This window comes from Synchiropus splendidus, chromosome 14, assembly GCF_027744825.2.
Source record: "Synchiropus splendidus isolate RoL2022-P1 chromosome 14, RoL_Sspl_1.0, whole genome shotgun sequence".
Taxonomy (NCBI): Eukaryota; Metazoa; Chordata; class Actinopteri; order Syngnathiformes; family Callionymidae; genus Synchiropus; species Synchiropus splendidus.
Genome location: NC_071347.1, coordinates 18,216,479 through 18,227,500, shown reverse-complemented (window position 1 = coordinate 18,227,500; position 11,022 = coordinate 18,216,479). Strand labels below are relative to the sequence as shown.

The 11,022-nt window shown below is 44.7% G+C and overlaps 1 long non-coding RNA gene across 1 annotated transcript; it reads right to left on the bottom strand.

The window, feature by feature from the left end:
• Positions 1-4,492: 4,492 nt before the first annotated feature.
• On the bottom strand, positions 4,493-10,924 carry LOC128771213 (uncharacterized). The gene is made up of 4 exons (XR_008416602.1): positions 10,640-10,924; positions 10,416-10,555; positions 10,231-10,359; positions 4,493-10,123 (listed from the first exon to the last, which is right to left on the bottom strand). It is a non-coding gene; the product is annotated as an uncharacterized LOC128771213 (long non-coding RNA).
• Between the last annotated feature and the right edge of the window lie 98 nt (positions 10,925-11,022).

Genomic DNA, 11,022 nt, shown 5'->3' with positions numbered 1-11,022 from the left:
GTGATTCTTAACCATACCGCCAGTGCCCCCTAGAGGGCCGCTAAAAGTTTATTTGTTTTACACCTCTGGGCCGAGAGACGCTCAGTTTTAACACATTAGCCACGAATGGTGGCGGAGTTCTTGAAAAGAAAAATTGATGAAAGTGATGGCGCCCCCCCAACAGTAAAAACTGTTCATAAACGCACCTGTTGAAGCAGTTTTGAAATGGCGATACTTTTATTTACACTTCACTTAAACCTACTTTTGAGTTTAAATAAAATATATTATTTTTATTTTATGATATTTAGGCCAGGTTTTATTATATTTATTTTACTCAGAATTTTATTCAGTTTTTGCAATTTTCTCAACAGTTTGCATCAAGGATATTTTTTTCTTTAGTGAATTTGATGAATATGACTTGCACCTGGTTCTACTGCTGGTTGGACTTTTCGATCACATGGCTTCATGTCATTTCACAAGGCTTTGGTCTGTTTACGTCTAAGTAGATTAAATATGGTTATTGATCCCAAATGAAATGAAGAGTAATGGATCAGTTCTATTACTTGAATGGGCCCCAGGTCCATTTGTTCTGGGAAAGGTGGGCCCCGAGATCAGAAAGGTTAGGAACCTCTGCTTCACATCACATCTTAGACTTCGCTGTCAATCACCCACTGCGCAGTTAAGTCTGTTCGAATCACATCACTGTCCAGCTGATGCTCATGATTCGAGTGCAACATGTGGCTATATGTGATGATCAAAGGAGTGCTTCTGCTTTGTCCAGATGGACAAGTTGTCCTCTCCGCGACAGACCACTGTGGACTTAAGAGCCGGTATTGGCGCTTGACTGTGTACTTGTGACTTGAAATGATGCTTTTAAAACCATATAGCTCAGTGGTGATGGTGATGATGAAGCTTTTAATAACTCTATAGTTGCTGTCTGGTGCCACAAAGGGCGCCATTTCTATTTTCTTTGATGGTCTGCTGCAAAGAGCTCTGAAGGACACCAGAGCACGTGAAACAACGCGAGCCTGCTGTGTGGGGTTTTGCAAAAGTTCTTACAGCTGCATTAAGTGTCTCTTTGATCCTGTAAAGGCTGTGTTTCTAAGCTTTTCAAAGGGAACTTCAGGACTCTCATGGATGACGATAGGCGAAGTAAGGCAGGTGATGGAAGCATTGGAGTCTCAGGAACATGGAAAGAGAGCAGTGGTGAGCATCTGTAATCCAAGTCTCACATGGATTCATCTATTACAAGCCGCTAGAGATTCAGCTAGTAGCTGTGCCGGGATGTAACAACTCTCTCACTTGATGTTGGTCAGAGCAACCCTGGATCATGAATGATCAGTGTCATGGCTCATCGGCAGACTTGCCAGACACAATTTCAATAAAAACTTTAAGCAGCTCATCGAGTTTATGTCTCCCAAATTCATGTTCAAAGACCAGCAGAACTTACAGAGAGACCCCTCATTCCCATGGCGTAACATATTGACGTTGGGAAAGTAGACTTTCTCATCCAATACTGATGCCAAAGGCAGCCTTCAGTGTTGAATATCGAATATATCAGAATATTCTCTGAAGTTGACCTTGGAATTCTATTTCCAAGGTCTACATTGGTACCATCTGTAGTCATGTTGACATGTGACGTATCCGAACGGAGCCTTCTGTGTGTTCCCTTCATCTGTACTTCTTCTGGTTTCCAGTAAGCTTACAGATGCGTACCAAACGGAGCAGTCCCACTGGAAACCAAGGGGGCAGTGTTGCTGTTACTACCCGATACGTAACTCTGTTGAGACACAAAGAAGACGTAACAATGGCGGAAATTCTCCGTCCTCCAATGGCGACATACTTTACAGCCTCACTGACCACCACCTGCCAGTTAGTTGTCAATAACGTTTGACTGTGGGCTGCTCCCCCTGGTGGGTATATTGGTCTACAGGGCCCTTTTCAGTTCTTAAACCCACATATGCGTGGTCTAAGTCAGAATGCGGTTTGTCAAAGAGTAGATGGGAAACAGGGTGTAAATAAATCCAGACCTGGATGGAAAGAACCCAGGTAGTGGTGGAAGTGATCATAGCCAAGGCAGGTCATGATCTTCATCTGTGCACACCGAAAACCAACAACTACCAACAACAGTGGCGGACTACAGAGCAGCACTCATTCTTCATTTACACCTTCTTCTTTGTTTTGGTGGGACAGAAATTTTCGTGTTTTTGACGTCTGTGCTCACAGAGCAGGGGGGGAAAAAGAGATTTAAATACACTCAATGATGAAAAACGCTCTGTGGTGAAGTTTCCATTTTTACCTCACGCTGGTAAGACATGCAAATGAGTGTCATGAATTCGTAATGTAAAGCTGAAGAGGGTGAGAGGGTTGGCATGGAGGCGTGGCCCCAAGCTTTCGGGGGATTTTACCGTTGAGAGCAGTGGGAAGATGTTGCAGCTTACGCTGTAGTGTTATTCTCCCGACTTGGATCCTTGGACTTGGAAGGTGTGATGTCAGCCTGAGATGTGAGCTGGGAGCAGGAGTACTTGAGTAGCACTGTGAGTTGTCTCGCTAGAACACTAGGACTGTGATGTAGAAGACCACTTCATCATAAGGAAAGAAACTGAAGCCTGAAGAAAGTGAATGTCAAATAAATAATCCAGAGTCGCTCAAGGACAAGCAAAGTTGTGTTCTTTTCTTGGAGTCTAAAACCATGTAGAGCAGAGAAGTGCTATTTTGCCGAAGTGCAAGAAACCTGTTCCTTCTTTATTTTAGCCTGATCCACACAGGCTCTCAGTTCCACCGTATTCTGTGTGTCGAGCGGTCACAGAATACGGTGGCCTCAAGTAGACAAAATTCAGTCTCAACAGACAGATTCATGAGTCTTATCAATCCGTTTGAGAAAGGATAAATGTTTGTAAAAGTTCTTTAATATCCAGCGCCCTTTATGGTGTCATGCGACTTCAATGACTAGAGTTAGTTTACTTATTGTATTGGAAGATTCTTGAGATATATACATATTGTGAATATATTACTTTATCATTCAGTTGAACAAATATGTAATATACAATTCAAAAACAATTGAAAGCTTTTATTTTTTTATTTAAAATTTCACACATGGTCATTTCCTCAATGTGAATTATACAAATTCTAAATATTTTTTTCTAAAATATTTGTAAAGCGCTGTGACTTTGGCGCACTGGAAAATGACATGCTAAGAGATCAAATAGTGGAGAAATGTACCATGAAAAAGTTGCGGGACATATTGCTGCAGGAGGATGAACAGCGCAAGCAGAATCTTTTCACTCAGAGTGCTGGTCATAGAACAAGAGACAACCACAGTCAATGTACTCAAACGCGTTTGCACCATGGGGAAAGAAAGAGGATGGAGCAGCCGTGAGTGAGCCAACAGCGACACCCAGTGTCACATGTGTGGAATAGACACTCACACAGCGGATGATACCCTCGCTGCAGCCTGGAAAACAGTCCCGCCCACTTCAGGCGTTCTGCTCAACAAACAAACAAACAAAAATAATACATATTTGTCGACACTCATCTTCACTAATTGTATAATGGAGGAAATTGCATTTGTAAAATGATAATTAAAGAATAAGCAACTAAGGTTGTGACTACTTAGACTATCTGTATGGCACCATCATGTGGTAACTTTTTGTAACTGCACGTTATTTTATCAACGTCTTGAATCATTTCAGTTTACATGAAAATTACAAAGCAAGATCTCAGATGAGCAGCGGGACAGAAGTTTCCATGGAATTACTTCATCTGACCAATCTATTCTAGAACTATCTGGACTCCTCAGACTCTCAGCAAATTCCAGATGCTTCCCACATTCTGAAGAATATTAGACGGATCTAAGAGCCGGAAACATCATTTCAGAATACAGTGGTACCTCGGTTCGCAACCGCAATCCGCTCCAGATGGCTGTTCGAGAAGAGATTTGTTCGAAATCTGAATCGATTTTTCCCATTACAATGAATGGAGAAAGAACTAATACGTTCCAAGCCTTAAAATAGGCTTTTGTAGGAGTGAATGTAGAGTGTCTGCTGCAGGTGGCTGTTCCTCTATGTGTGTGGCCGCTGCATGTGGGAGGGGTTGCCGAGTGAGTGACGTCTCTCCAGAAGTGAAGAGGTGCCCGGTGCGTGTCCAGCTCTGAATGTGCGCTTCTGTGCAGTTTGGCTGTGACAAAGTCATAAACCAAGTCACGCTCTGTCCCAGACTCGCCTCATCCCTGTCCCAGCTCCAGCCCACAACAGGACATCAAACCCTGGAGTGTTGAGAGCGAGCACCTCCCCTGTGACACTCTACCACGGTCCAGTGCGGAGACAGGAAAGGTTTTACACCTCAATATGAAGAAAAAACAGTCAGTAAATGTAGCTAACGGGACACGTCTGCATACAGAGGCTGCGTTATACACAATAACAAAGCGCGTCGTGGGTCAGATGATCGGTCCGCGCATGTTATGTTTTTTTTCCGGCTTTTTTCGTGGGCGTTCCAGTTCTGGATTTTCGTTCGAAATCCGAAGCAAAAACATCTTGCAATTTTTGTTCGAACTCCGATTAGTTCGAAGTTCAGGACGTTCTAAAACCGAGGTACCACTGTATATGTTTTCAATGGCCTGCAAGGTGAAAACACCTCCGCCACTCATGTTCAAGTCCCATCATCAATTCTCCCCTGTTTATTGCCTCCTCTCTGACTGAGCCTGACATCACACTGCAGGTCCTCACAAACAAAGGTCCGTCTCATACAGAAAAGTTATGCACTGTTTCCAGAGAACGATAAACCACCTCTGGGTTCAGAGGTTCACTTCTCATTCTACCATTTTAGATGCACATTTTTTCTGTTGCATGTTTGCACAATAATAAATCTTACAAATCAAGTGGTTTCACTATGAGCCACAGAATTGAAGTTCGGAGACAGGCCTTTAAAGAATAAGCAATATTTAATTGGCTTGCTGAAGCTAGCTAGCTAATCTGGCTTAACCACGCCGAAGCTGCGTCAGCTCCTTGTGTGGGTCCCGCAGCAGTGAGCTGCCGGACGCCTCAGAAGAGCGGCTCAGTCAGGTGTGACTCACTGATAACAGCAGGGTAAGAGAAGCAGGTCTGTCCCACAAGGATGATTCACATCCCGGTCCCTCGCCCAGCCTACTCGCAGGCCCGGGAGAACCTGGTGCGGGCCATCCCCCCCAGGATCCTCTGCTTGCTGGCCTGCGGGGGAGTCGACTGCCGCTACGAAGGGCCCGAGTGTTGGAAATCAAGCCAGCAGGTCATCCGTGGACTTTTCTCCTCCTGGTTAGAACTTTATTTTCCGTCTTTCTTTTTATATCCAAGACTGAATTATATATAATTCTCACTAAATCTCAGGGGTTTTTCTTCTCTCTTCCAGGGTGACGGATGATATAATCGCTATGGCTCGACCGTCCAAGCATCTGATAGAGAAATACGACATCATAGATCAATTTCACAGGTACAGTCTTTGTTGCACCTGTGATATTCATATCTCGCTCCTGCATCTTATTTAGTATCTGAACTCCTCCTTCGTGAGAGTAGACAGTTCTCTCAGTGGAGAGCTTGACAGTACACACCTGTTTAAGTGTCTCTCAACATCCATAAATATCTGTTTCTTTCTACTCTCTATTTATAAACAATCTACTTCACAACGGTGACTCGCACTTGTGTTGAGTGGCGTTTTGTATTTGAATCACTTTAAGGCTGAACATCAGATCACTGATCAACATGCAGATTCCCGGTGAACACGCGCACTGCGGACCTCCTCTAGACCCAGAAAGTGGCTTCACATACTCTCCACAGATCTTCATGGACAATAACAGTGAGATGTTGAATTCTTCTTCTTCTTCTTCTTCTTCTTCTTCTTCTTCTTCTTCTTCTTCTTCTTCTTCTTCTTCTTCTTCTTCTTCTTCTTCTTCTTCTTCTTCTTCTTCTTCTTCTTCTTCTTCTTCTTCTTCTTCTTCTTCTTCTTCTTCTTCTTCTTCTTCTTCTTCTTCTTCTTCTTCTTCCATCTCCCCCTGTCCTCTGCTTCCTCTTCTCTGAAACCTACAAACCTCATGTCCTCCTTCACCACCTCCATAAATCTCCTTTGGCCTTCCTCTCCACCTTCTGCCTGGCAGTTCCACCCTCAACTTCTGTACTCTCTCTCCTCTGTACATGTACAAACCTCCATCTAGCCTCTCTGACTTGGTCTCCTAACTGACTTGTTCCTGATCCTATCCATCCTGGTCATGAACTTGTGTCCATCCAATCTGTAGTTTATTTTTACAACTTTGGGATGCCGGACTTCGGGGTGTCATCCCTGGTGGGCATCATTGATGGAGTGAAGGTTTTGGCTTTCGCTGTGAGGCAGGGAAGAGTGGTGGTGCACTGTCACGCAGGTCTCGGCAGGACAGGTAGGTCTGACTTTCCTCGCAGTCTTAGTGGCAAATTCACATTTCTCCTCCTGCCCACCAGGGGTCCTCATAGCCTGCTACCTCATCTACACTCTCCGGATCAGTCCCAGCGAGGCGGTCCACTACGTGCGCGTCAAACGTCCCCGCTCCATTCAAACCCGAGTGCAGATCAGCCAAGTGTTTGACTTCGCTCGCTTGTTGGGAACCCAACTGGTCCAGTACCCAGACCTCAATCTGAGACACGGAGCCCCCTTCACCCTGCAGCACTACCTGAACCGACAGGCTCTCCTGCTGCACGGCCAGGAGGCTCGAACTCTCAGACACACCCCCAAGGTCAGGATTCTTCTTCAGTCTTGGCTCCAGCAGCAGGACTCTCTGACACGTTCCCACCCCTGCCAGGTGCTGTACCTGCTCTGTCTGCGTCTGTCCTGCCTGGCCCTGGGACTCCCAACACCCCCTGCCATCAACGCAGAGCTGGAGAAGAGGTCACAGCTGAGGACCCTGGGCAGGACTGTGAGGGAGACACTGGTTTCTAAACAGTACTTGCCCTTACTGAGGGACAGTCAGGGCTCCACTCGGTGGGGACTCGGGTCTGTGTCCTCCTGGGATGAACCGCTTGGATTCCTGGAGCGACGGAGCGACTGGCTGTTCCACAAGAGGAGCTACAGCGATTCTGAACTCTGCAGAGTTACACTGAACGAGGTCAGCTTTGATATGGATCTAACCGAGCCACAGCTGAAGACCCTCTGTTTGCTTGCAGGATCTGGAGTTGTGTCCAAAATTCAACGCTCCCTGCAGTGTGGGCAGAGACTGGGGCGCGCAGGAAGTGACATGTACTACACAGGTTTGCCCTGAACATCTGCTGGACCCAGTCACTAAGAAAGAATCGCACTCGTTCAAAATCCCGAGCTCCAGCTGTCAGCTTCCAAAATGCAACTCCAACTTTGAGGTAAATCCCTCTCAGAATTGGTTGTTTGAATGAATGTCAGACGTCATGACGCCTGCTGTGCCAGTTGAACAGGCAACAGCATCATCCAGTGTCCACCGCAGCAGCTCGTGCCATTGCAAAAGCCCTGGCAGAGCCGGGTCCTGCAGGCGAGGCTGTGCTGCAGAAGTCCGCACTGTTGCAGGTATTATATCCTGCCGTGTTCAAGAAATCCTTTCACTTCTAAAAGTGACTGTCCCCCTAGGAGGAGCTGAACAGTAGCGACTGTGGCTGGGCTCTCATGGTCACCGAGTCAGACCCTCAGGTTCTCACTACTCTTCTGTGGACCTGGCTGGAAAAACTGAAGGTAGCCAGCAGCAAAATACGGATTTTAAAGTGACTGAACAGATCAGCTTTTTAAAAATCTTCCGCAGGATCCAGTCCTGAGCCGCGAGGATGTGGACAAGTTAGTCAGCGGACGAAACCACAGGAATAGCTCTTTTTGTGCTTAAAAAGGTGTCGCAACACTCACAGCTTTTGCAGTCACGACCACATTGACTGGATTCTTATTGGTTTGTTGATGCTTTCACAGCCTCAAAAACACACCATTTATTGTCTCCTGAGCGCTGCCAGAACAGTGACCGGACTGTGTCCACACAGGGAGGAGGCAGTGCTGTACAGACTCATACGAGCTCTGACCCGGGTGAGAATATGTCTGTGGTTGCATGTGCACATCTAAGCTCATCTGAACTTGTTTTTCAACAGTTGCCTCCAGAAGAAATGACACACACTGCAGCGGTTATAAAACTCTTGAGGAGGATCATGAGGGAAACGTTCCACAACTCCATCTAGCGGCCAATTTTGAGCACTACGTTTTGAAGAGAGAAGCGCCTGATACATGACAACTGTGTCTCTAGAACATTAGTCCACATTAAAATCTGTTTCATATGTCTCTTTTTGTCACAATGTTAAAGTCAAATAAACATGTTCCGCTGGTAAGTAAGCAAAATACAGGGTCATATTACATACTATGACTGCTGTGAGAGGACGTCAAGCTAAATGAAATAAAAAATGAAATAAATTAAAGGTAAAATGAATTATAATAGACTACAGCAAAAAAAAAAAAAAAACATCATTACAGATATTAACCATGTCGATAATATAAGACATAAAAGAAGTTTGAAGTAGTGAGTATTTAAATTATATATCGTTGATAAACACGGGAATAAATGAGATTTTGTATTGAAGTGTTGAATCCCTTTGTGAAAATGTGAAAACTGTGACCTCACACAAATACAGACACACACATATATATATATATATGAAATATATATATTTTATTATATGTTTGGCCAGGTCTGATCTTGATTTACCCTTCTATTACACTGACATATCTAACAGTTATGGCACAACTGAGAAGCAACAATGGAAGAGAAATGTGGCTTTTTCCTGTTATTTAATTCAATGTTATTATTTTATTAATATATACATAAATAAAAATATATGACACTAAAATACTACAACTGCTAAATGCTGGGTGTCATCATTTCAGACACTACCACACACCTTGAGTGAGTGTTGTGACCTTGAATTTGCTCCACATTCCTTAATAAATGTGATGATTCATGCTGAAAGCAACATGTATCAAACCCTATTTTTTCAATAGAAAGTAATAATGTATTTAGAACGCAAATACATTTCTAACCAAAGAAATGTAAGTGAAACATTTATTCATAGTGAAGTTCATTTTCAGACTCACCACAGCTCCATTGACCTCAGGTTCAATGTGAACTTTCACCACATTCCTTAATCTGACGCACACATTCATAGCTGCCTCTGCTGAAGCGGTCAAAGGGTCGTTGTCATGACAACGTTGTCATAGAGACTTTGACGGGCTCGAAACAATTTGTGTCTGAACGCACATGCCAGAAGGGGGATTTACTCACGGTAAGATCACTTTGGCTTAATTTATCAATATTATGCTTTGGAGGTTGGATAAATAAATAATATCTTGCACATGTAATGAAACTTTGATGTATAAAAATGCATTTAAGTCGTGGCTTGTTTCAATCATCTCGACCTCTCAAATATTCTTCATTATAACTCACTTATATTTTTTTGGCCAAGAACAAAGCCAGAATTGTAACCACTGTTAAGTGAACTAAATTATTGTGAGAAAAATATTAACAAACAATATATATTTTACACAGTATTTGTCTGATGCAGTGATCATTTCCTCGTGACAATGAAAAACCTGCGCTTTTGTGTTCAGGGTAAATGACTCGTACAGAAAGCTGGGTCGGGACTTGGCGGCCCCACAAACCCAGAGGGCCCATTGCTGCTCAGTACAGCAGCCCAGGACCCAAATACGCCCTGCCAGGACTCATAGGTGCCGCAGGTTTCACAGCGCAATATCAATTTTGAAGGTGTCATTTGCTGAGACCGTGTCACTGACAGGTGTTTCAAACCACGACAAGACCAAAACCCGAGCACCCATATTCAGTTTTGGACGGCGCCATGACCAGCCGGACTCCTGCACCTCCCCAGGACCTAAATATGCCATACCATCTAACATCACCAGAGCAGGCCGTGATGGGGGACCGGCATTTTCACTTCACAGTCGTGTCAAGGAGCCACAAGCCTTCACCGCTCCAGGACCAGGTCAGTTCAGTCTGAACTCAACAGCTTCAGCTTTACCTTACTGTTGATGTCAACAACCCAGATACATTTTTCCTGTTGATACACATCTAACTCAGGTCACTACTCACCTGAGCGCTCAGATAAGTCAGTATTCCGCTCAGCATCGGCCTTTTCACTGTCTGGAAGGAGCAAAGACGACAGAAGTAACCATCTACCCGGTACGTCCAGACTGTTCCTTTGAACACATCCAATATATTCAAGGCGGTTTCCCTCCACTTTATCGTACCTCTGCTGCACTGCAGGTCCAGCCTCCTACACTCTGCCCTCAGTGTTCGGTCCCAAAACCGTGGGCATCCCCGGAGCACCGGCGTACTCCCTGAGTGGTCGCACCAAAGTTGGAAGCATCAGCCAGGACCTAAAGAAGGTGAAAAAGTGACCTCGACAGTAGCGTAGTCACTCATTTCTATTCACCTGGCAGACGCCCGGCCCAGCAGCATACAACGTTGTGGACACCTGCCTTTACAAGAGCAGAGCCCCTCAGTACAGCGCGATGGGTCGCCACTTCACTCCCACGGAGACCACCAGGACACCAGGACCTGGAGCTCATGTTCCTGAGAGGGTACAGAAACACAATCTCTCACTCGTGTGAATAGGCGTCTTTCGCTTTGTCCATTCACCAGCATGCTTCTACCTACAGGTGATGATCACGCGACCAAAAGCGCCAAGCTATACTTTTGGAATCCGCCACTCTGAGTACACGGCTCCCTGCCTTGTTGATGCAGATGAACGTCACCTGTGAACTCCTGACGTCATCTGTATACACTGTTGGCCTGACTGTAGTATGAATGGTTCCAAGTCCTTAACCTTTATGGTGTATGAATTCAAAATATTTTTTATTAAGCAACTGCGGAGTAGTGTCCAAATGGCAAAGGCTAACACTCAATAAAAAAACAACTACAAAAGCCGTTTTATACTTTACATTTTTCATACGAGCGCGACATTCAACTCACACTAAAGATTAACGTTAAATAAAATAATTTCATAAGCGTGGGAAATATGACCTAGGCAAAGCACGTCC